The sequence below is a fragment of the Balaenoptera borealis genome (genome assembly GCF_965194805.1).
Source record: "Balaenoptera borealis genome assembly, chromosome: 15".
In the NCBI taxonomy this organism is placed as follows: Eukaryota; Metazoa; Chordata; class Mammalia; order Artiodactyla; family Balaenopteridae; genus Balaenoptera; species Balaenoptera borealis.
The window spans coordinates 79,070,539-79,097,524 of NC_138871.1; the positions used below are offsets into that span (position 1 = coordinate 79,070,539).

Consider the following 26,986-nt stretch of genomic DNA (forward strand, 5'->3'; position numbering starts at 1 on the left):
ATTTCTATAATGTACAAGATTCTATGGTAGCACATTAACGTTAATGGTGAGAGATCTATAAGTTACCATTTTAACTTACATTAAAATATGAGAACTTGAAAAGATCTTTGTAAAATCTAATTAATCTTCCCACTTATAAAGTTGAGAAGGCTGAGATCCAGAGAGTGTAAATAAATAGATCCTAGTTTAGATTAATGCTTTTCTTTTCCAGATGAGAAACTGAGGCCTAGAGAAGACACAAGCTTTTTCTAAGAGTGTAGAGAATATCTATGGAAGATGTAGTTCCAGAGCCTCATCTCCTGATTGCAAATCTAACGTTCTCTTCAAATGAAACTTACACCTAGATTCCATCAACAAAAGCACGAAGTAGCTGACAGAAGAAATGAGCTACTTATCTTCTAGAGAAGCATAAGGCAATGGAGAATAGAGGGGGCAGGACCTCATCTCTGTCTCAATAATTCAGGGAAGAGCCATGAGTTTGCAAGTCCAAGTCAGAGACTTAAATGTCTGTATATGCTTCATCATTCCTTCTACCCTACCTAGTTCCAATTAGTCTGAAATTCTGTCAAAAGTATATTCAATAAAATTGTGTTAGGAAAATATTGTCTAAAGGGCAAAAATAAAACTAGATCCCAACCTCACACCAATCGCAAAATTATATTTCAGATGGATTAAAGCCGAAACTAAACAAAACACACAAATCATGGTTAAAGGTTGATAAATATGACTATCTCAAAATTAGTAACTGTTTTTAAGACAAAAGTAACCGTGGATAAAGTTAAATAAGTGACAGGCAAGGAGAAGATATCTGCAATGTATATAACAAAGGATTTGTATTCAGATTATATAAAGAATTCCAAATAATGAATGAGAAAAAGATACTCCTACTGAAACATAGGTAAAGCATATGAATAGATAATTTACAGAGAAGAAAACATAAATGGCCAATAAAGAATAAGAAAATAGAAAATTATGAAGGACAATTTTTTTATAATCAGTTTGGTAAAAATATTTTTTGAAAATATGCTGATATCAGGTGTTTTCAAAGATGTAGAAAAAATATGAATTCTTTCTAATATATTGCTCATGTATTTATTGGTACATCTTCTTTGGAGAATAGTTTGGCAATATTTAATATAGCAGAAGATGCATATAGAACATAATCCATCAATTCCATTTTGACATATATACCCTAGAGAAACTCACACAAACACACAAGGGGACATGTGAAAAAGATGTACACTACAAGTTTACAATAGCAAATTAAAAAAAAAAAAGTTACAAAAACCTAAATGTTCATCAAATAGGGAATGAGTAATTTAATTTGAAGTATAGTCACATGATGAAACACTATACGGTAGTCAAAATGAATGAATGATATTATATGAATAAAAACAGCGATTTAAAAATATTTTTGAGAGAAGTGAGCTGGAAAATGACACATACAATATGATGTCATCTACTTAAATATCAAAAAGCCAAAATGATACTATAGAGATATACATATTTAGTGAAAAGAATAAATGTATTCATGAAGAAAATGCATACCAAGTTCAACAGAATGATTTTTCTGAGGAAGAAGGGAGGTGAGTGGGACTGAGAAGAAAAATGATGATAATATCAAAATATGAGATGGCATTAATATTTTTGAATGCTAGGTAGTAGGTCAATGGATATTTATTATACTATTCTCTAAACTTTTTCTGTATGTTTGAAATTTTTCACAATAAAAAATTAATATATTTTCCTTTAAAGCAGTTGGTAATTTAGATTTCTCTCTAATCCCAACTGACTTTTTCCTAGGTATACTTCGTTGCTGAAGATTAACTGATCAAATGGCTTGGGTGCCATTATGATTTTGGATAATGATGTTTTCTTCCAGCTCTCATACAGAGTAATCATGTTCATTTCAAAGAAAACATGTGGCAGAAAATTGAGGAGAAAATTGTGCCAGACTCTAAGAAGTTTACTGAATAATTTAAAGCATGTCCATTTTAAGTTTAGGAAAAAAATACATTTCTCTTATTCTCCGTTGGTAATTCTCAAGTGGTTTCATTTTTGTGATACACAATTTGGTATCATAAAGCAAAATGGAAATCAAGTTAATTTCCGTAGTCTTATAACTGCTTTGTTGGTGCTACAATTGCATCTGCAGTTAACACTTTCAAGGTAGTTTTGTGCATTGCAATTACTTATCTACTTGCCTGACTCTGCTCGACCCTTGGAACACTTTGAAGATGGGAACCCTGGCTTGCTCATCAACAACTTTACCACATGGACATTCAGTAAGTGTTTTTAAAATGATTTTATAGAATTTCAATTTTCATCTGTGAATGGGGATATTAGATACAACAGTTTAACAAAACATTTGCAAGGAATCTTGATAGATTCTGATCTTTTGAGGCTCTGAATCAATAAAGTTGGAACGATAGTAACTCTTTCAGTCATCTGGTTTCCTGCCACTGTACTAAGCACATAAAATGAGTATGTAGTTGCTTGTAGTTGCTGTTGTTGTTTTTCCAGAACCGTAAGCACGAGTACTGGGATAATTTTGTAAAGGTCACTCTGAACAGCCTCATGGAATGGTGCAATAAAGTCCACTTAATGATAAATATGCATTTCACTGCCAAAATAGAACACAACCCTTGGCCAACTATCTAGGCATAGTTTCTTTCAGCTTACAGGCTCTAGAAACATATTTTGGGCCAGAAGGACTCAAGGAAGGGACAGAGGAGAGGTTGCCAAGCCACATAGAAAAACTTTCTTGTTTTCCTTTTTTGAAATCTCTTTTCTAATTCACTTTTTTTTCTGTTTTATTTTACTGTACTTGACATATTTCCTAAACCTAACTGAAATCCCTTCTGAAGCATGGAAGAAGACTAGATAAAAGAAAACAGAGAGGAGTATGACTTTAGAAAAACACATGATATAGTTAAAAGAATTGGTTTTAAAAAGGAATACTTAGAAGTAAAAGGGTAAATTTTATCTACATCACAACTATGTAAGAAAGTAGGCATACAGGAAAAAGATCAGAACAAAATATGTCAAATAATCACAATAATTAACTTTGAACATTAGGATGATGATTTAAATTTCTTTCTACTTTAATGTTTTCAGATTGTCAAAGACTATCTTTATAATGAAACTACACCTTATTTTTAAAGGACTTACACATTTAGACAGTACACAGGCAATTCTCAGATGTTTAGCAATTACATATTTGCTTAACATCTTAAGAACTGTCTTGACTGACCTAAACTTAACCAGGTTGACTGATTAACCAGTGTTCTCCCTAGAATTAAGCATACAGTACTGACTGATGCCAGGGACAGCTAAACACTCCTGGTTAGAATGAGTCTGCAAACAGCTCAAGTGCTGGAGTCAAAAAGGCCCGGATCTGCTGGATGACAAAGCATAGTGTTCACTCCTTCAAAGCCCCACTGTCTTCTATTAAATGGAGAAATTTTATAAACTCGCTGGTTTTGCTCTGAAGATAATGTGTTGCGTTATAGATGTATGTGAAGTGCCTGAATTACTTTTGTCACAAAATAGTTCCCTTCCCTCTTCATCTCACCTTCCTAGTTATTCCTTGCCAGATATACTGGACACATCGGTATTAATATGTCCCATCTCATCTTTTAGCTGAGATGGTCTTATCTGTATTTCATATTCAGGGAAGTATTGTTAAGGTTTTCTTAGGCAGAGATGACCTAAAAATCCAATCAGGGCTTCCCTGGTGGCACAATGGTTAAGAATCCACCTGCCAATGCAGGGGACACAGGTTCGAGCCCTGGTCCAGGAAGATCCCACATGCCTCAGAGCAACTAAGCCCGTGTGCCACAACTACTGAGCCTGCGCGCCTAGAGCCTGTGAGCCACAACTACTGAGCCTGCGCCTCTAGAGCCCGTGCTCCACAACAAGAGAAGCCACCACAACGAGAAGCCCGTGCACCACTAACTGCTCGCTGCAACTAGAGAAAGCCCACGCGCATCAACGAAGACCCAACGCAGCCAAAAATAAATAAATAAATTTATAGAAAAAAAATCCAATCAAAGTTGGCACAGCACAGGCCAGCCGATGAGGTTGGATGGTGGGAAGAGCTCTGCAAATAGAGATAAAAGTAATCAGACTTGCTCTTTCAGGGATTTGGAACGGAAGGCAGATGGTATTGCATCCTTCATCAATAGTGACTGCAAAGCTAAACTGCAGAGAGAGAAGCTGAGATGCTATGTATAGAGAGAGGAACATCTTGGATTCCACAAGACCAAGAAAAGGAGGCAGCAGCAAACCCTCAGAGTTCTGCTGGTTCCTGACGGCTCCTTAGGTCTAGTTCTGATGTTTATTCTTAAAATAAGTATTCTTTGTATAATAATGTTCAGAGGCAGATAAACTGCTTTAATGCAATGTATGCCCTGACTGGGGAGAAACTCCAGGTTCTAAACTCTAGGTTCTTTTATGCCAGGGCAGAGAGAATACCTGCTTATGTAATCTCATGGCCCTGTCTAAATGCCATCATAAGGGAGCAAAAATTTATTCTTTGATTTCTAAAGAATGTGCAGTTCTTAAAGAGATCATGTTAACAGTAGCTTTGCTTCTTATTTGAAACAAAAACATTTATGACCATCTGAAAGATAAAATTTGGTCTGTGGATTTCTGGGTAAAGTGTGGAAGTAGGAAAATCCACTAAATTATTGCAAAGGGTCTATGAATACATATGAAAACTAAGCCTTGGAAATGGAATAGTGTGTTTTTCACATACCATTGCATTATTTTTCAAATATATGTCAACACTACTGCTATTAATAATATATAAATTTTAAGCATTACTGAATTTATAGTAGCTATTTGTCACTCTGTGTTCTTTCAATCAACTAATAATGAAATCACAATTACTAACCTTGGAAGCTTGAAAAAGTGTTGGCGTTATAAAGAAGTCCTAGAGGTATAAAATAGCGCTGGAAAAATTGGGAACACCTAACACAAACTGTAGGCCTGAGGAAACCTCAGTAGGTTTGAATTTATCCTCAACAGAATAGAATATTAATTCTGAAGGCTGGGAGTATTGAAGACCCTGCTGGCTGGGTTAGAGCATTTGGTGTGAGTCACATTTTTTATTCTGATGAGTACACCTATTTAGAACAACATAAAGGGAGTGTCAGTTTCTCTATTAACTGCTGGGCTGTATTGTTAAGAGTCACAAAAAAATAGATGCTTGACATTGGTTATCAAAAAAATAGATATATCTGAAGAATTATACCACCATCAACCCGCCCACCAACACAGTATCTTCTTCCCTCTTTTCACAAATACAGTCACGCTCCTGTATGATCTACCTCCTAAATATCACCCAAATTTGTACAAGTCTCTGAATCTGTGCTGTACCACTTCAGCCCAAGCCAATATCACTTCTCATGTGGACAATTATAACTGTCTCCAAACTGGTTTGTTTCCATCTACTTCCTCCCTAATTCATTCTCCAGAAGGATCTTTTGAAAATGCAAGTCTGATCAAGTCACTTCCTTTTTAAAACATTCCATAGCTTCTTATTCCTCTTAGAACACAGTTTAAAAAACCCTTAACACTCCTTATAAGATTCATCGCAATATGAAATCCGGCTGCTTGCTGCCTAACTCTTCAGCCTCATCTAATGCCACTCTTCCAAGTTCCTTTTTAAGCTCCAGTTTCTCACCAGGTTCAATGTCAAATCCAGCTCTTTGCACATGCTATTACCTGTGTGGGGAGCACTCTTTCTGTACCTCCTTCACCTGGCTGACTCCCATTCTTACTTTGGATCTCAGCATAAGTCTCACTTTGTCTCTGTCCTGAATCCCTTAGACTAGGTTAGTCTCTTTGTTATACATGCCCACCAGAGCATAATCTTCCTCCTTTTTTTCCCGCTGATCAATTCTTAATCATCTGTTTATTGTGTTTTCCCTACCATAAGCTCCATGAAAGAGTCTTTTTTTTTCCCACTTCTAAATTTTCCCATTACAGGGCTTCACACATAAGCCCTCAATTAAAACCTGTTAAACTGGATTTATCAATTAATGTCTACTGAGCTGGATTAACTGTCGTACTCTCACAGAAGAAACTTTCAAGTCCCAAAGAGGCAACTTAAGAAATCTATTGAAAACGGATTTGTTTCAGATAGTTATTATCAATAAGGCACTTTGCCTTTCTTATAATTTTTAATCCTAAATATTTTATCATCTTTCTTGCTATTGTGCATAGAATATTTTTCCAATTTTCATTTCTGAAAGCTTTTTTGATAGACTAAAAGAAAAGGCTATTTGTTTTTGTAACTTATCTTGCATCCAGCCTCCTTTTAAAATATTTATTAATATCTGTTTATACTTGAAACTTTGGATTTTCTCTAAATATGCTCAGCAAAAAAAAAAAAGATAGCTTAATCTCTTTCTCAGTGTTTATTCTGCTTATTTCATTTTGTCATCATATTTCTTTTGCACAAGTAAAGAACAATAGAAGTCTTTAATTTTTCTCAGAGAAGGCAAGGTATAAATGTACAGAGATAAATCTGTATCTATTCCTGAGAAAAGTGGCTCATTGTGAGATTTTTGCCCTATAACACTTATACTACTTTAAAATTCTAGTAAGAAAACGTATGAGATTTACCTATTACATTTGGTAAAAGTAGGTAGAGATGGAACGAACTTAGAGATATCCTAGTTTAACCCTACTCATTCTACATATGAAACTAAAGCCCAGCAAGGGAAAGTGATTTGACCAAGACAAAAAGCTAGAAGCAAAGCCCAGGCATGAATACCAAGATTTTATGACCTCTGGGACAATGTTTTTTATAAAAGACGTTGTTAATTAGAATTTTAGATGTGAATTTAAAACACTGTTTTTTGTGTGCTGATTTTTTCATATTACATTTAAAGAAATAATTTGATAATCTAAATTAAAATATTTACTATAACTTAAAAGTTTTATTATTACTAGCACAGCAGAAGCTTCAGGTTTCCTTCAAAATCCATTTCCTTCTTCCTTAATAATAAAACCCCTAATTTATGGCAGGTGTTTTGCTAAATGTGGCTAAATCGTGGCCAATGGCATGTATGTCAATTTTCAGGAGGTCTGACTTAGGGAAGGATCCTTAAAAGGGAAAGATGCACCCTTCATCTCCCCTTCCTCCTTCTTACCGGTAGAAAGCACATGTGATGGCTGCAGCCACATTGGATCATGAGATGGAAGTGACATGTTAAGGATCACGGAGGTAAAGGGAAGAAGGAGACTGAGTCCCTGAGAACTTTGTGAAGCTCCCCTATCAACCCTGGACTGCCTACCTCTGGATTTCTTTTATATGAGTAAGAAATAAACTCTTCTGTTAAGTCATTGTTATTGGGGGTTTTCTATCATTTTAAGCTGAATCTGATTCTAACTGGTTTGTTAGCAAATTACAAGGCTGTAAGCGCTTGCTCAAAAAAAAAAAAAAGAAAGAAAGAAAGCATAATAGATGTTTCATAGAATTCTGGTTATATTCTCGAGAGCTTTAAATTTAAAATAATGATTATGATAATAACAGCTGTGAATTGACTACTGTGGGCAGACTATGGACAGCAGTTAAGAAATGGGCTCTAAAGTCAGACTTTCTGGTGTTGCCACTTATTGGCTGTGTGACAGTCGGCATGTCACCTACTGTTTCTAAGTCTCCATTTCCTCTTTTTTGTAGTCAGAATAAAAATTCTTAGCATGATTTGTGACCATTAGGAAAATAAATGCATGTAATGAAGTCAGTATAAATTAACCACGGGTAGTATTATTGATCTTATCATTAAAATCATCACTACTACTACCTCTAAAGTCCAGGTATCAAATATACTTATGTGGCAATATTTACAATTTAATTACCATGATAATACTGTCCCATAGGTATCATTTTCTAAATTTCATGATAAAATGATTCACATCATTTGGAATATTTTGTGATAGAGCCTGATTACAAAATCCACATTTCTCTCCATTACATTTGATCAAGATTCTACCACCCTTTAACACATTATGTCAGACACACGCATTTGAAAGTATTTTCTTACGGTTGTCGTATACTTTATTTTGGTTCCTGCTCCCTCTGTCAATAATAGTATCCTCACTCCTCTTTCCCATTGTCTTCCTAATTCCTAATCTTGGCATCCCTGAAATTATCCCACCTCCAACCCTTATCCTATGGAGGTTTGGGTCTGCGTGCCCCAGAAGTGCTCCCATGGCACATGCTGCTTCTCTCATGATTGTTTTTATCAGACTACCAATTATCTGTCTCCACCCACATGTCTATATCACATGAAAACAACCAAGGGTTTGAGAAGAGTACCTGACACACAGGTGCTTGCAGATTTCTTTATCTGGAAACTATCCCAGTGAACTATGCATCAAAGAGTATGGTCCTCTTGGAGATGTGCTGTCAACAACAGCTCTGTTGTCCTCATTACTGGGGGGCTTGTGAGTGATGGATAAAGTAGGAGACGCTAAAAGCTGGGAGCAAGACCCACACCTCTCTTCTCAAAGAGAAAGGGAGCAGTCGTCTCCTTCTTAAGACCCAGCCACTGTAAACATGTCTTAGTGGCAATCCCAGGAGGGTGAGTTGGAAATGTAGACCTCAGTGGATCTCCCTGGAATCTATTACTTCAAGCAGCTCACAACAGGTCTCCCTATTACATTTTCTTACAGCATCATGTATTTTTCTTCCATGGTACTTAATCTTATTTGCAATTGTATGCTATTTTGTGATTAATTGTTTAATATCTGTTTCTCTAACTAGACTCTGATCTTCATGAGGGCAGAGATTATGGCTGTTTTAGTTCACCCTGTATATTTAGTACTAAGCAAACAATTGATGTTCAATAGGTATTTGTTGAAAGAGTGAATGAATAATGAAACACAGAGATGGTACTTCATGTAAAAGCAACAGAGTGAACTAAAAGCAACAAGGTGAAGTAAGTGGACAGAGCACAGATCTGATAATAAAGGCAAAGTATGCTATTAAAACCTGTATAAGATAACGTTCTGGGATGTTAGCCTAGATTCAGCTCTCTTTCCTGTTTCCTGCTCCAAAACCAAGTGACAGACGTGATGAAGTTTCAGGGAATTGCAGGTAGGTTCTGATCAGAAGAGGCTTTTCAGAGCTTCTGAAAGGAATACAGCTATCTGCTCATAAAGTAGGCTCCGAAAACTACAAACTAGTTTCAATGAATTTTCCGCAAAGTACTCAACATTATGACTCTTCAGGCCTACTATTTCTCTAGAATCCCATTCTCTGTCACTAAGCAGCAAAGCCTGGGTTCAAAGAAATTACTCACTCTGCTAGTGATGCCCATAAATCTACACCAAGGACATTGTCCAGTCCATCCTTAAAATGGCAGTGAACTTTGTGCACAAAGATATTCCATTCAGTGATATTTAAAAAGTTAAAATGTGTAACAGTAAGAGAATAGTGAAGTAAACCTTGTCTATGCATATGGTGGAGTGTAATGTCTTAAAATTACATTTGTGAAGAGTTTTAATTGCAAGGGTGGTGTTAAGGAAAAAAAGTAGAATACAAATTTTAAAGAAATGAGTAGTCTCAATTAGAAAACAATATAAAGGAGGACAATATAACCTATAAATAATAGATTGTAGGTGATTTTTATTCTTTTCTCTGATTTTTCTTTTGTTTTCTGATTTTATTTTTTCTGTGTTTTGCTTTCTAATTTTTCTACAATGAGTAAATATTATTCTTTTTATTCAGAAAAAGTACTTAAAAAGAGCAAATTCCTGGCTTTCAATGAAGCTCACTTAAGAGCTGTCATTAAGAATAGGGGCTTGAAGTACCGTATTTGTTCAATGAATTACCTGGAATGCCAACAGCAGCCCTCTTTAGTTCTAGTTTTTGCAGTTTTGTCAACTGAGTTTTTAAAATGAGATTAAAAAAGTCTTTTGAAAGAAAAAAGCAATCTCTCCTTCACTTAATTAAAAAAGAAAAATTCTACACTCATATCTAATCCTAGACAACCACAAAACTGGAATATTCTCATTGTTATAATGAGGCAGACTCAATCACCATGTTAACAATCAGTGGTGTCCAAGTTAGATTCAAATTCAGAGAAATAACGTGATTCTTGATTATCTACTATAGGAACCAATAACAAATAACAATTTGGAGAAGCTAGCTGGAATGCTGTATGAATTTTTAGCCTTCCTTCTATTGTATTACCTCCCAGTGAGTTTCATTTCACAGGTGTATAGCCTTATAGACCTATTACAAAAATCTGAGTACTCTTTACCAGCAACCTCTGGTTGGCATTTTAAGAAATGGTTCCCACATAACATAGAAGAAACTGCTCACTTTACGTATTCTAAATAAGCAGGCATAAGCACTACAAGAACATTATGCTACTGTCATTGGGCTATGAGCCTTTATAAATACAATGTTCTGAGTTCAAACATCCATGTTCTAGAATAAAGTACCCATTAACTTCACAAATGGTTTAGATGTACCCAATTCAGGAGGTGGCCTGTCAGTTGTACTTAGTTCTATACGTCTTGATTATGAATTCATTTAATTTCTCAATTTAAATTAAAAGCTCTTTGAGAATAGCAAATACTACTTTATTATTAAAAATTGATTGTCAATTAAATGGTAGATTTCTGCTAGGCATTTAATATGTATTACCTCTGGTTTTCACAACAATTTTGTGAGACAGGTTATAATTTACATTCAATATAGATCTTACAATCATTTTTCTGAACTTGAGATCATTTTAAAATCACAAATTTCCTTCCTTTTGATGTGGGAAACCATACAGAACATGTCAGTGGGGAGGATTCAGAGCTATTAATCACTAGCCACTCTGGCACAACTGTGGTCAAATTTCAATCCAGAAACAAAATGGGAGTGATCTCAAAGGATCAGTAACCAAAGTACTCCAAGAAGTTTCCTTAAGCTTTTTGGCCTAGTATACCATTTTTTTTTCCTTTAAATTCTTTTAAGAAAGGAAACTAAAATTCACTAAAATCCTTGTATATGCCAGAGGCTGTTCTAAGTGCTTTCATAGACATTATGTTATTAATCCTTGCAATTAATCTCAGGAATATAATTCTTGTTTTCCAAAAGTTAGATAACTTGTTCAGAGCAACTAGCCTCATCTTTGAAGTCATGTCTCTTTTATCCATACCATACTTCCCTCTAGTGAGAAACATGTCTTATATAAATGTCTTATACAAAACAGGATGTTGTCTACTAGCCAACTGGGATGTGTAGACCTTATTTGGATCCTGATTCAGAAAAACTATAACAATACTTATGAGCTTGAACATTGACTAGATATTTGATGATATTAAATAATTTGGGGGGTATATAGCAGTATTGTGGACATGTTTTAAAGAGTCCTTATAGATACATATAGAAATATTTATAGATGCAATGATATAGTGTCTTAATTTGTTCAAACTAAACCACTGGAGGGGGAAGGATGGGTACAGAAGTGAAGCAAAGTGACTTTAATAATGGTTAAAGCTGGGTGATGGGTACATGGGCATTATTACATCATTCTCTTCAAATGTGTATGCTTTCCATAATCAAAAAGTTTTTTAAAAGAGGGAAAAAAAGCCTGTGTAGAAAGGTAGAGAGAGTCCTGGGTTTAAATAACACCTTTATCACATAGTAGCTGTGTGACCTTGAACAAATTACTTTCTGAGACACAGTTTCTCAGTCATAAAATGAAGCTTACCTTGCAGACACTTACCTTGCAAAGCTGTAATGTGGATTCAATGAAGTGACATGTGTAAATATCCAACACAGTGCCCTATACACTCTAAATTGTTTACACCAGTGGTCCCCAATCATTTTGGCACCAGAGACCGGTTTCGTGGAAGACAATTTTTCTACGGACAAGGGATGGGGATGGTTTTGGGATGATTCAAGTGCATTACATTTATTTTGCACTTTATTTCTATTATTATTACATTGTAATATATAATGAAATAATTATACAACTCACCATAATGCTGACAGGAGGCGGAGCTCAGGCAGTAATGCGAGTGATGGGGAGCGGCTATAAATACAGATGGAGCTTCGCTTGCTCACCTGCCGCTCACCTCCTGCTGTGCGGTCCAGTTCCTAACAGGCCACAGACCGGTACCAGTCTGTGGCCCGGGGGTTGGGGACCCCTGCTTTACACCATTACCATTACTATTTAATGTTATTACAAAGTATAAATTATCTCTGTTTTCATTTCCTTGTTCTCCTGACTTAGCCTAGAGATAACTTCCAATATTCAGATGAATCTGATCTTGGTTAAGAGCCAGAGATGAATGATATAAGCCCTCTGTGTACATGGTCATCTACAGAGCACCTCTTTGGAAGAATGTCTCTTTTCCAGTTTCTCCTGTACCACTGGTGACCTGGATCCAGACCACCTTCCTCTGCCACTCCAGTTCACACCAGTTTCTTCTTTCTAATACCTACACCAGCAATTCTGGCCTATACCTCTTGTTTTATGAATATAAATATGCTATTTTGTATTCTTCCTTTTATAACCAGTTTATTGAATGGGTTAGCTATATAGCTTTATTTTCTCATCACTGCCTCAAATATGCTCTACTGTGTCTCCCTTTCCCCTTCCAGGATGATATTTTGAGCTGATCTATATCTTTTCAAGTAACAGAAAAGTGGTTGTTTCTAAGGTATTAAAAATTTCAGTCTAATTTAAATGTAAATTTCCACTATATATCCAACCCGATCTCGCCTTTCTCAGCTCAGTTTTGAACTAAGCAGTGGAGAAGAGATTGTAATCTGTTCTTTATCCTGCTTGCTTCCCTCCTCCATCCTTTGCTCTACTTCTCTAGGGAGGTGGGCAAGAAAAGGAGGTTAGATAGGAAATGGGCAAAGTCTTACTTGACTGGTGCTGGTGTAATGTGGCCATTGACACCCTTTGTGAGTCAGATGCCCAGATGCTGCTTCTCATAATCCTGGGTGTTTGTGAACTCTTTAATAGCTCCTGATTAGAAATTTCCAAACTTTACAACTTATTGATGGGGCAATGTACACTTGACTTGCTACCACTCCTATTCAACTGCCCTCCAGTGGCACACCTCTCTAAAAGGGACCTAAAAATTTATCAGACATATGTCCTTTCAAGGAACTTCCAGTTTTATAGGACAGCTGGCACATATACAAGTGACTATGAGTCCAGATGTGATAAGAAGTCTGAGAGATAACTCTAGGCTAGGATGACTAGAGAAGGATTCCTAGGAAAGAATCAGATTTTGATCATCAGGGCTGTGGAAACTCATGAGAAATGATTTCCATTGTCCCTGAGGAGAAGCCATTGTCCCTGCTGGCCTGCACTAAGAGGCACGGGGCTTGTCTAAAATGGATTCCCTTTGGACACATGCAGGTGTGGGTCTCTTTTGTTTCTTCCATCGGTTTTCCCTGCCCTTACATTGTTCAGATCTACATATACCTGCTGAATCCAGGAATGGAAGGCCCAGTTATTCTGATAGATCTCTTTACCCCATTAGGATAAAAATCTTATTTCCAAAGCTTCCCTGCTGGAACAAACACATGGGCATGCCATGGTTGCCATTCTTTCCACTAGACTCTCTCTGAAAATTGAGACATGCTTACTCCATTGAAAAATGCTATGGGCTCAACTACAACATGAGAAATCCTGAGAAAAATATAAACGATATAGATGTATCTCAAATCTTAAATAATTTAGGTTTTCCCTCCAGAATTATTTTATTTCGAAATCACGTTTTCAGTTTAACTGTGTGAAAACCTGGTTACAGTTATCATATATTTGTTATTCTATCCTAGGAGCTGAGGTGGGGGAGGACAGGGGACTTATTTTGGCAGACATACCTCAATGCAATAATTTGCACAAGATCAGTACTTTGATTCTTAAATTATCTTTTAAAATAAAAGATAAACTAAAATTCTAAAGTTGAATAATAATTATAAATTTCTTACCATTACATGGCACTATACAATCTACAGAGTAAGTTCAAAGTCATATCAATCTCACAATAACTCCTAACTAGAGAGGGTAGGCAATCTCATATCTATTTTCACATGACAAAACTAAAACTCAGAAAAGTAAAGTAACTTTTCCAGGACTTCACACTTATGATACCTAAAACATGGCTGTGATGCCTAAAACATACAATTAATGACTCCTGGTCTTAATGTACTTTCCATTACATAGTTCAGTTTTTGTCCTTCTTTTCTTACTGGGTTCTTCAGAACTACAATAAGATGGTAACAAGCATATTTCAACATAAGTTCTCTGTGTAAACAGGTTTGGAAACATAAGATTAAGCAAAGTAAGCAGATACTGGGTCTTTACAACAGGACCACTCAGATTTATTATTAATATGAAAATATGCACTGAAAATATTTAAGAGTGGGGTGTAGGAAGCACTATTTACCTCGAAAAACGTTTCCACAAAACTCTTTGAGGGGAAATAACTATCAGTGTCTGGGAAATATTTCTTTAAAGAAACAAAGTCTAAAATGTCCTTACCACCAAATTTAAACCACCTTCCCTTTCAACTCTGCCACTTCACCTAGAATGAGAAAACTTTCAAAAGGGCTTCCTTTTAATGCCATCTCAAAAGTGCTGATTTGTTATAAAGCTATTTGCTCTTAAATATTTTGCTTAAAATGTAAAACAATCTATGACAGTATATTGAGCTTATTGTGTGCCTATCATGTATATGTGTATGTATGTATGTAGGTAGGTATGTATCTGTATGTAGCTGCACCTCTCCCTCACCCTTGCTTTGAGAGCCGTTCTCTGCTCTTGGCCAACATGCATTAGTGCACACTTCTACAAATGGTCAACAAACAAAGGCTCTGAGAGGCCAACCCTGCCTCGAACATGCTCTGTAATAGTATTGTGTGCTCCACTAAGGATTCCCTTTCTGCCATTTATTTGATGTTATCTGATGGACATCTGATGGACCAAAAATATGTAAGTTTGATAATGCTAGACCTGACACAAAGAAGTGAAGTAAGGATGTCATCAGAATGTTTCAAACGCACTCAGGGCACCTCCGAAAAAGGTAAAGGAAGGAGAGGATAAAGGTTGGAAGATAATTAAAGGTTGGCAGATATCCTCCGACATAATTTATGAAGAGCATTATAAATCACTGGATGGGGACGGATTGTTCATTAACTGAACATTAGTCAATAGAAGCTCTGGGAACTTTAGTAGGAGGCATGTCTTAAATGAATGGAGCACTTTTCCAAACAGATGCAGGAACACGGGTCTATGCTAAGGCATTGATTCAGTCAGTATACCTTCTCTAGGACCACACTTACCATGCTACCTGGGATATGTGTGTATTAGCTATTATTTAACCACCAGCAAATTAGGACAAACATACCTGGAAAGAGCAGAACACCTAAGTGTTCTGCTAGGAGAAATGGTGAAATGCAGGAGGGAAGGTAGAGGTCCGAAGGGGGAGGAAGAATTATTTACTATGCACTAAGCTCTTTTAGGTGGTATGGATATACATATATATATATATATATCTTGAGGACACTATATATATATATATATATATATATATATATATATATATATATATATAAAGATTCCTATAAGGTAAATATATGATCCCATTTCACAAGTGAGAAAAAAAGCCCCCCAAATTAATTAGAATCAAAAGTCCTACCCAATTCTGTGAATCATCCAACACTCCTACTATACAAAATAGCGTCAGAATTTAGGTGCAACTTTTGCAGACTTCAAAAGGAGAAAAGGATGCTCCTTTTTAACTCCAGATAAGAAATATACTTGAAATTCCTTAGTAAGTGGGGCAGGAAATAGGGGGAGAAGGGAGGAAAAAGCTGAGGAGAAGTGACAAGGCTCTTAGAAGATCTAAAGACAGTAAGGCCATTTTGGATTTGTGTGTGTGTGTATGTGTATAGGGGTTGGAAACACGTTTTCAGTTCAGTGGGAAAAAGGGATTAGGAGGTATATTTTCCTTATCATAAAAGCCCTAGGAGAAAAAAATGAAGGAGTAGATCATATGATCATATGAGTCCTCCCACAGATACATTTGAAAGATTAGTCATGAAATTAGTTGGAGTAATAAAGGAGGTGAGCAGAGAGTATCAGACAGAAATCTCTCTTTTGGAAGGTATTAAAGGATAGAAGTATCATCGTATAATATTTAAACCAAAGGCAAGGCTCTTGAAATATTTTCACTGAGTTTCAGTGACCCACTGGAGGCTTGGGTGGGAGGCAAGGGCCACATTATTTAGCTACATTGGAAAATAATTAATAGATGACCTTAAAATGTATTCAATAAGGAAACAAGCTTAAAAATGTCCTCTTAGTTCCATATTCTCTTGTGTCTAATTATATGCTGGTATTATATGGTAGGGAGATGATGGTAAAGAAAAGGTATAATGGAAATGGGATGCATTTAAAGAAAGAATGAGAGAAATGGGAAGTTTGAGGTCTCAGTGTAGGTACTTCTTCTAGAAATATTTTCCTCTATGCATCTATACCACATTTTTATTTCACTTGACGTACTGAACTGTACTTATCTTCCTCATTAGGAATAAATTCCTTGAAGGCTGACATTGTATTTTATTTAATGCTGATTCCACAGTGACTACACAGTGCTTGGCACACTTACTTAATAGATATTTGTTTTACAAGGTAGGTTAAGTACTGTTAACTGTTCACTGGTCATAGCTCAATTCCTTATTCAGAGGTTCCATTATGAGTGGAATTACTACAGCTCAGAGACTAAAGTGGTTTATGAACCATTGATTTCTGATGAAAGGAATGACAGTTATGACAACAACTATCATTAATTGCACACTTTCAATAATGAGGCATTATATTATATCCTTTAATGCATAGTCTTCTGTTCTCTGTTCAAGAATCCTGTGAGAACGGACTTGAGGATATGGGGAGGGGGAGGGGTGAGATGTGACAGGGTGAGAGAGTGTCATGGACATATATACACTACCAAATGTAAAATAGATAGCTAGTGGGAAGCAGCCGCATAGCACAGGGAGATCAGCTCGGTGCTTCGTGACCGCCTTGGGGGGTGGGATGGGGAGGGTGGGAGGGAGGGAGATGCGGGAGGGAGGAGATATGGGAACGTGTGTATATGTGTAGCTGATTCACTTTGTTATAAAGCAGAAACTAACACACCACTGTGAAGCAATTATACTTCAATAAAGATGTTAAAAAAAAAAAAAAGAATCCTGTGAATTACTATTTTAAATGGAAACTGAGGCTAAGAGGTTAAACAATGTATTCAAGGTCACAGAACTAATAAACTGTGGAACTGGGGATTTTTATCTAAATGTATCTAGCTTGAAAACTCTTGTTTTTACATTTCCTCCTATAGTTTCTTTTGGGTCAACTGAAAACTTCGTGAGGGTTGAGGAATTTTTCCATTTACTAACTAAAAATGGGGGAAGACTGAATGGATGGTTTTCACCTCACTCTGAGGAATAAATACCTTTATAAACATTTAAAAGAAAAGCTAACAATTTTGTTTAGAACTTAAACTTATTTCACAATTTCTTTTTTATTTTTCATAAAATTTCCCATATGAGTAAGAAAGCAAACACCAAGCACCTTATGTATAAATTTAAGAAACACTTGAACTTCTGGAATAAACAAAATTGGTAGTCTTTCATTAACTGATAACGTCAAAAGCCAAAGAATTCCAGAAGTTGCTAACTGAAAATCAGACTTGTACAGCACTATTTCATACATTAAAAATAAAATATTATATTAGTAAACATGTCAACTTTATTGATAATGCTTAATGGGCCTCCAATGGGAAATTTCACTCAATTTAAGATTGGGTTTCAAGAAATCAGAAATAAACATGCTAATCACAAATTAATAAAGCCAAGGCAAAATGTAAAACACCAGACTCCAGCAGCACCAGAATCTACTATTCTAAGAAGGCTTCAAATGCAATAAACATTCTAAAGTATGAAACAACAGAAATATTAGTATCTAGTTGTTCACATTGGAAAAAATTTACCGAGGCTACGAAGCACATTTAACATGTTAAAAATTTGCAAAAAATCTATTTACATTCAGCTCTTCAAAAGTTTCAGAGCCCAAGAGATAATAAACAAGATCCAAAGAAAGGAGAAAAAAATACACTTAAAGTGACAGATTTCTTTTTCAGAAAAATCCCTATTCGAGCAAGAATAAAGAAAAATAGTATTCATTCTATAGATCTATAATAATTGCAAGTAAATTTAACTGATTTGTTAACACTTTGCCTTTTATGAGCAATACTTCAAAAAAATGAAATCTTTTCAATTAAGAGAGCCCTTCTTTCTATAAAAAGTTCAGCAATTATTGCATTAGATATATTGAGCTTGAAGGCCACTTGGCGAATGAGAGTACTCCAAGTCTTAATTGTAATTTAGAACAAAAGGAAATAGGTTGTTCACCTGAAAATAATACAACAAATGGTTAGAAATGCAGTGCATTGTCTTAAAAAAACCCCAAAAAACAATTGATGGCTACACAGCAGGTCATCTGTGTTAGAACTGCAGTAAAGGAAGGCAGTGGAGAAATCCAGAGAAAACAGAAGATTCATGGACAAATTATCTGACTTGCATGCTTTAAGTTAGCTGATAAGGGTATAGAACATCTCTTTAATGTATTCACAGACACCTTATTATTAAAGTGTCAAAGCTCTTTGAAGATTCTTCAGTAATTTGCTATTCCATTTCTGTTTCATTCATTAAGCAGTTTCTAAAGCACCCCCAAGATCCCATTTGTGGAGTTCTCAATGAATGAAGCTGGAAGCAACTCAAACTATTTTGATTCACTTAAAAGAGCATAAGCTGTCTTTAGAAACAAACTGTAAATGAGAAATCCAGTGTTATGGTCCCTTCACAATGTGAACATGTTAAAATAATTCCACAGCTCATGAGACCCATGATCTAAATAATTGGTACACATATCTACCATAGTCTAGATTTACATATTGATATCAATTCTTATAAACAGGTAAAAATAACATACATTTTTACTTATTAAGAAATAAAAGGGAGTCTACTCTGTAAGTGGATTAAAAAGCATGCTTAAAGGTATTAATATAGTGCTTTTATGTCTTTACTCAAAGTAAATTATAAAATAACTTTTAGTCTAGATTTTCCTGTTAGTAACATAAAGATATTTAAAGCAATTCTAATTCTGTGCATGCTTTTAGTATAAATGATTTAATTTCTTGACATAATTAACAAGTTACATGTAACTGATTCTTATGAGAACAAATATTTAATTGAGAAATATTACAGAGTATCTACTATAAAAGACATTGTATAGATATTGTGGAAATATGAAAAAATCATTAAAATCTCTGCCCTTGTGAAATGTGCTTTCACTTTACAGATATGTCTTTAAGATAAAAATGTTCCTTACTCTACTATATTTTCTACGTGCTGAAGGGATGGATTAGGTAATTTATATGGATCCCATCCAGTTCATATACTCTATAAATTACGTGAATTAACCACTGGGATAGTAGAAATATCGCTCATTTATTAATTTATCTCTGCACCATTTGATACTTTAGAAAATTAATATATTTATATCTACTAAATGCAACTGAGATGGACATTGTCAATTTCAACCTTAGATTAACTGAATGTGATCCCCTCGATAAGAAGAATCTTCCTATCTTCCTAAATAATCACTAATCGTAGGAGCATAAAAATTACTTCATACAAAGAAAAAGACGTTTAGAACGACATTAAATATATTTTGCTCTTGCGAATTAGGAAACCACACATTTCATATTGATATTATACTGTCATTCTATGAAATTCCACAGGGAGCTCCTCAGCAATGTTTGGAATCCATACCTATATGCAACCTAAATAGAAAACCTATAGCTTGCCCAGGACAACATTTCTAACCCTGCTATCCTATTACAGAATGAGATTCATGGCACAGCAAATCAAAGCCGGACGCTTAGCAGCTACAAGTCTCTGATATCTGCAGAAGCTATGTGGTGTTCACAATAGCTTGGACATGCCTGTTTTCAGAACAGGGTAGCAAGACCAGGTGACATCTGACCCAAGAGCATCTGTTAGGGACAGACTCTATGGGACAGAGCTCATCCCAATTCAGTAAAGGTTTACCGTGAGGGAAGCGGTTAAATTAAATTGTTGATTGTGGAACGTGTTGAGAAACTCACCACCTTGTTTCCTTAGCTTCCTCAACAATTTCCAAGTGTATTTAGCTTATCTCTCAAATGAGGAAGAGACGCAGACTTTGTCTTTCTCAAGCCTCCACTAATGTCTCAGCTTTTTCAGGTAAGAATTCCTGGCATTTCCCCAAAGGGGACATTTGTGATAGTTTCAGTCTCTTTCTGAGTACCTTCGAGAAGGGACAGAAATGCCTGGATTATCTTTAAAAGGCCTAGAGCTTTATTGCACAGGCACTCAGGAAATTTTTATGGAAGGGAGAAAATGAGAGAGAAATAGAGAAAGCAAATGAACAGAAAGGAGAAAAAAAGAAGGAAAGAGAAGGGCCAATTAGGCAGGTATTATTGCCTGCTTTGCAGTCCCCGTCCAGCAAGAGGGCAATTTAAAAGCTCTAAAGGTTTTAAAAAGCTGCACTGCTCTCCTCTATAGCGCCTGCTTCAGGTAGAATGATTCAGGCGTCTTCCTTCAGTCTTCTCGCCCAGCCCCCAGCCCCTTTCTCTGCAGGTGGCTTCATCTGGAGGATTTCCATGAAGGCTGGAGACAGGCAGCTTGGATTTGGGTTCTGCCTTCTAGGAGCCAAAGGAGAGCTGGCAGAGCCTGCTGTGTGTTTGCACTGCAGCTTCCTCACTCCACTAGGTCCCAGTGCCTGTAGCTGCAGCAGTGCTGGAGGAGGTGAGACAGGTAGAAAAGAGGGAAGGCACCTGCAGTGTCTCAGAAGGCTGGATTCCTTAAAGGATTCTGGGGAATAGAGCAGAGAGGGGATACAGATGGGCCTGGACAGTTTGCAAACAGGAGCTGAAGATTCCAACTGGTTTGCCAGTTCTCTCCAAAAACTTGAAGGATTCTAAAGAAATGGACTGAGAAGCTAGGAAGGCCAGACTAAACATCTAATGAGGTGGGTATATCAGAAGTGAGGGACAATAGAAAAAAAGAGATAGAGACCTTACCAAAAAAAAAAAAAGGCAGAGAAGAGAGATGCAATGGTATGAAAAGGAACCCTGGGACTCTCTCGAAAGATGTGCTGGGGAGCAGGCAATTATTTACGTCATTGAGGACGCTGTAAGTGCAGAGAGAAGGGAACACCTCCACTCAACAATACTTTTTAATTCTTTATTCCATAGACTAGAAGTTAATTGACTTTCCCCTAGCTCCATGGCTCTGAGCCTCAATTTTCTCATCTGTAAAACAACGGGTTTGGATTAGATGCTTTCGAAGGTCTCTGCCCAATGTTCTCCTCTATAACTGTCAGCCTATGAAGCAGGGTATCTGAGAGCAAACATCTATGAGCTTTCACACCAGGTTTCCCCTTCTTTCTCCACCACCCATTTATCAATGCAGTGCTACACCCGCACCATTCGGGGAACTGATTCCAACTTTCAGGGTTGACGAGGAGTATGGCTCAATTATGACAAATGATTGGTTCTTCTGCCCTGGAGTAAAGAAGGGAGGGCCAGAGAAGGCAGTATGATTTACACTTTGGGTTTCCAAGGAGAGGATTTTCTCGAATTTTCTATTTCAAATTTCATCCACTTAAATAAATTATAAATTCCTTCAAAGGGTTCCAGATAGTCGGACTGACTAAAGAGCCAAAAGTCCTATAATGATCTATCCTATTTGGGGCAAAATTTATTTCATTTCATCCCAGAAATTGGATCTACTTTTTCCATGGAAATCCAGCACACACTGGTCATGCTATTCTCTTGTCTGCCTGCCTCATGCCCTTCTGCCAGCCTGCTTCAGTGCAGCATTTTCTGGGGTTATTAACACCCAAGTTTAATGAGAGTATACTCATGAGTGAGGTGTTCAATGAAGCAGGACGCCCCTCCCCCCCTCACCAGCCACAACACACACATGTAGGCAGTTTAAATGGCAGTGAGGATAAAATGTGTCTTCCCAAGAGTTTCATTTTTAATTTGTCTCAACGTGAAATTCCTTTAAATTGAAAAAATTAATATGTAGAAACACAGCTCCCTTGCTCTTCCTGTCTTCAAGTGGGCTATGACACACAGATAGTATACACTTGTTTTAACTACACCCACTAGCATTTCCATTTCATTTCAGTCTCCAAAATATGGCCAGGAGGGCAACTCTAGAAAAATGGATTCCCACCCTGGCATCTCACAGGGCACTGATCTGAGCAGCGCTGAGCACCCACAGGGAGCATCGCCATTTCCTGCCCCCTCCCCCAATTCACCAGAGCCCCTGATTTCCACGGGGGTTTGACCTTGCAAAGACCCTTCTTCCGTTTCTGGGCAAGGAACAACCCATTTTAACTCAAAACACAGAACGACCTTTTCTCCTTTAAAGAAACACTACCAAAGGTAAAACATCTGGGTTTACATTTTTCACCCTTGCATTCCGGAATGCGAATACAGGATGCAAAGGCAGGTAACTAGTTTGGGTCTGACAATCCCCATTCAGAGGCTCTGAGTCTCAGACTCTGTTCAGAATAGACCGGGCTGACAGGGCGGTTGAACATCTTTTCCTTTTTTTGCCCATTCACCATCGTGATGAAAAATCAAAACCGAACAATTATCTACTCATTTCTAAATACTAACAGAGAAATGTGCTTCTAGCGCCTAGCTCTGTGGTTCTAAACACTAACATCCCACTTGGAAACCAACCCTGGTTTCCACACCATCTCGTCCACTCAGTTTTACTTAGCAAACACGTTCGCTGCTCTTCCACGGTGAGAAAAATGGTGCACCAGCCCCACGGAAGACAGGTTGGTACTTGACTGCAACCGCTCAATAGTTTTATCAGCAACCGGAAAACTTCACAGTCGGTCAATTAGCTACTTAAATCTGTGTAAGGAAATCTGCCTACTTATAGACAAACTTTAAAAGCACCTCTGTTTCACCTATCTTAAGTCTAGCCTAAGACAATCCCCCAGACACGCTGCATATAAACATTCCCCCTTCCCCCCACCCCCGTTATTCCAAAAGGTCCCTCATGGACTAACAGTACGTTCAGATCACCAGCATTAACCAAAGCAATTGTCACCGTGCATTTAGATGTATCTATGCAAAGCAAAGTAAGTGACAATAGTCAAAGCATCTCCCAGACAACTGGCTGCACTACACACGCAGAAATGCAACGAAGATTGTATTTTCCACTTACTGTTATAGCGCTGCTCACGGTCACTTAGCGAAAATGATAAAACTCAACAGTTCTTTGTAAATAAATATATGTATATATATTTAATTCGGATAAACGGTTAAGCCGTCTCCGTGTATGGTTCTCTCACGCTCTTTTTTTCTGTGGAGCTCTAGAGTGCTTAAATCCCTCTTGGATCGCGCCTTGCAAGTCCAGCAGTCGCTGCAGCACGCTCCGGTAAGTCTCTGCTGCAGATTGGGAATCCCATAGAAAACCTAAGGTCCCTGGAGCCGGATGCGCAGGCGCTGGAGCTGCCGCCGCCTCTCCAGGCACCCCCTCCCCTTTCCCCTCCTTCCTCCTCCCCCCTCCCTCCTCCCTCCTCCTCAGGGCTCCGCAGCCCAGCTTGGAGAGATCTGGCGCCGTGACCAAAAGCAGCCAGGCATTGGCGCATGCTCAGTGGGAGGGGCTCGGAGTTTCCGAGAGTGGATTCCATGTCTCCAGATTTTAGCAGAAACTCAAAAGGAAAGTAGCTAAGAAAAGGGAGCCTGGCCACTCGAGCAACCTTCACCTGGACTGGCAGAGCGGGCTGGGCTCGCCACGCCCCGCGGTTACCCCGTCTGGTGGTGAAGGCTGAGGCCAGAGCTGGGACACGTGGAGCCTGCTTTTCCCGCCACCCTCATGCCTAGAGGGCCCCCGGCCCGCTCTGTGTCGGGCTGCAAGGTGAAGGAGAAAACTGCAGAAATTCCTTTCTCTGAAAGAAGAGTTCCCAGCAAGCTGTGAGCGCGTCTTCCCGGCTCACTGTCGAGGAAACTCTTATGGTGGGCACTTTGTGTGGGCCATTTCTTCCGAGGGTCTTACACTGGGAGTACAGGGAGCCAGGCCTTCTAGTACCCCACTACTCAGGAGGGTCCTGGTCCAGAACGGCGCTGGGGAAATGTGTGTTGAAGGGAGCTGGCTCTGAAGCTTCTTGTCCTGGGCGACCTTGGGCAAATCACGCTAATCATCAACCAACGTTCAATAATAAGCGCCTTGTTTATGCACTAAATATATTTTATTGAATGTGATTTGGGTGGGGCTGGGGAGGGGATAGTGAAGGGGAGGGAATGAAACTTCCTCGGAATCCAGGGTTGAGGGATTGGACTAAGCCATTTTATAAAGCCCCTTTCTGTGTCCTTGAAGGACACGTACATTTGCCAGCCCTCCCCGGATCCTGACTGTCCTAGCCAAAGCCTGGAAGACTTGGCAAGGAGTAGTGCCCAGTAAATGTTTGGTGGCTTGCCTACCAGGAAAGCAAGAATTCTTACATGTTCCCAACCTGATCAGTTTCCTCAAGTGTGTTGTTTGTACATTCGCTTATTTCAACAATTATTCACTGACCACCTGCCTACTGACTTTAGGCACTTTTCAGTGCCTTGGGGATAAAGGCAGCGAACAAAATCCCTCTTGAGGTTTACATTCAGGTGGGAATTTTCAAGAGAGGGAAATTCTGGAGGCGCAGTGAAGATCGACTTTCTCGTTAAGCAGAGAGTTTTACGATTTGCAGAGTGCCTTCAAATACCTTATCACGTCCAGGAAAACTGCCGTTTTCGGTTCTGAGGACACCATGAGTATCTCCCGTGGCCAAAGGGCTCGAGACAGACAAATCTCCATTGCTAGGAGGGAGTCTACCCCTGACTGCTAGTAGGGGGCGTCCAGCTTGGAAGAACCTGAGGCTACTTAAGCAAAGATCAAGAGAAACTCCGCCGGACAACTCTCAGGCGTTGGAAGGTTAGTGTTCGGTGAGGGCCTCTGGCGGTGACGCCTAAGCCGCTGCCTCGAGCTCAAAGCCAACCTGGACGGCCCACAGGTCAGGAATGCGCGCCCCTGGGCCAGACGCCTCGGGCAGGTGGCGCAGAGCGTGAGAGCGCTCCCGGGACTCCCCGGACGAGGCTCTCCGAGGTACCCTCCCGGCAGGGCTCTTCCGCGCGGTGCCGGTGACCGCGGAAACCCGGAGCGTGGATTCGCGCGGAGCAGGGCGCGCGGCCCCGGCGTGCTGCGGCAGCCGAGCAGGTTGTGAATCTGGCGGGCGCCAGCGCTGCGCTCCCCGGCCGCGATACGCACTGCGCAGCGGGGCTCGCCCGGCCCGATTCTTTCTGTTTCTCGGGATGAGGGTGGGGGCAAAAGTCAGTTCTCGATAAGTCGCTTTGTTTGGTCACGGACACAACCTCCAAAGCTTTCAAAGTGATTTCCAGTCTTTTGTCGATTTCCCCTACTCTAGCATTTTACGCTGTGCTCTCTGGTTTCTCTCCGGAGAACAGTCTCCGCGCTGCAAACCGCATCAACCGTAGGGGTCATGATGCCATTTCTTTGCTTCGAGGAGATGTACTTGTTTATCGCGCCCTGGAGGTCTCTTTCGTGGCAATGTTAGGTCGTTGATGACTTACTGACAACTTGTGTGTAGGGAAAACTGAACACTGATACTTTAGACCGTGTTGTGCTGTAGGGGAGATTTGATTGAGAAGCGTGCGCTTTTGTGAAGCAGCTTTGTCTCACTGGGCAAGAAGATTTTGCTTGTTAGTTCTATTTGCACTGAAGCGTTGTTTGGCGATATCTTATTTTTTAATCTCCAGCAATTGTGCAGCTTTATCTCTTTAAGCTCATTTGTTGTTAAAAAATTGTGTGTGTGTGTGTGATGCCTTTTATATATGCAACACGAAGTCACAGTAGGGAAGCCCATCCTAAAAACATCGAAGGGATAATTATCATTTAAATTACAGAAAGCAGGTCCCCTCTATAGGATGGTAGAATGATCTTTAAAAGAGGGCTGTGGTAGGGACACTAAAAAATGAGGGAGCCCTGTGTTTCTTCCCTTTTTCAGTCATTTGCAGATGTAATTACATAAGAGCAGAGATGCGCTGCCCTGGGGTAGAGGGACTGGGTCACTGCACCGTGTTGAGTAAAGGAGCTATCAGCTGCAGCAGTTGTCGCATAACTTGAAGCCAAGTCGCCAGCACTGCGGACCGCCCGCGGTGTCAGCTTTCACATCCTGGAGATTTTGGGGAGTGAGAGAGGCGGTACGTCGGGGGCAGGAGGAGGGAAGGGGAGAAAGGTGCTTTAGGGAGAGGGTTGTTTGTTTTTTCTGGAGTACTTGGTAGAAGCCTCACTTGCCCGGAAACAACTGAGAAGCCATTTTCCTTTCCTCAGTTACAAATTATATTATTTTCTGAAGTAGCCTTACTTCCACCTCACTCCTTCCTAGATTCAAACAAACAAAATAAAACCAAGGACGATTTTTCAGGTGTACACAACTTCATTTAATATTTCCATCCACTTTATTTGTGGCATAGACAAGTTGAAAACTGAGAATGGCAGTAAAAGTGCAAATGGCCAGTGATATAACAGGTCTAAGCCTGTGGCCCTGTGGCCTCATGGTAATATTATTTATTAGACATGCTCTGTATAAAATATATGAGCCAAGAAGGGTGGAACTTAAGGCATGAGGGCATTTAAGAAATTGGAAGAAAAAGTAAGTGTTTGGAACACAACATTAGAAAATGAAAAGACGCAGGAATTGGAAAAATGGATTTATACTCATTTAAATTCATAAAGAATAATGATAGTAATTTTCTTGTATGAGTAAAGTGCCTTTATTTCAAAATGTTAAGGGTATTAATCATTACAGAGGAGAGGCATTAT

The 26,986-nt window shown here is 38.6% G+C and overlaps 2 protein-coding genes across 7 annotated transcripts in view; one reads left to right on the plus strand and one right to left on the minus strand.

Annotated features, from left to right (window-relative positions):
- VSNL1 (visinin like 1) overlaps window positions 1-23,537 on the minus strand; it is a 101,814-nt gene extending 78,277 nt beyond the window's left edge. The window contains exon 1 of the mRNA XM_082356464.1: window positions 23,336-23,537. The gene's annotated coding sequence lies outside the window, so the exon portion shown is untranslated. The remainder of the gene's footprint in view (window positions 1-23,335) is intronic.
- A 162-nt stretch (window positions 23,538-23,699) lies between these two features.
- Window positions 23,700-26,986, plus strand: part of RAD51AP2 (RAD51 associated protein 2) — a 66,237-nt gene continuing 62,950 nt past the window's right edge. Inside the window, exon 1 of one of the 6 annotated variants that reach the window (XR_014234680.1) lies at window positions 23,700-25,078. The gene's annotated coding sequence lies outside the window, so the exon portion shown is untranslated. The other 5 variants (XR_014234681.1, XR_014234682.1, XR_014234683.1 and 2 more) reach the window with 5 other exon arrangements.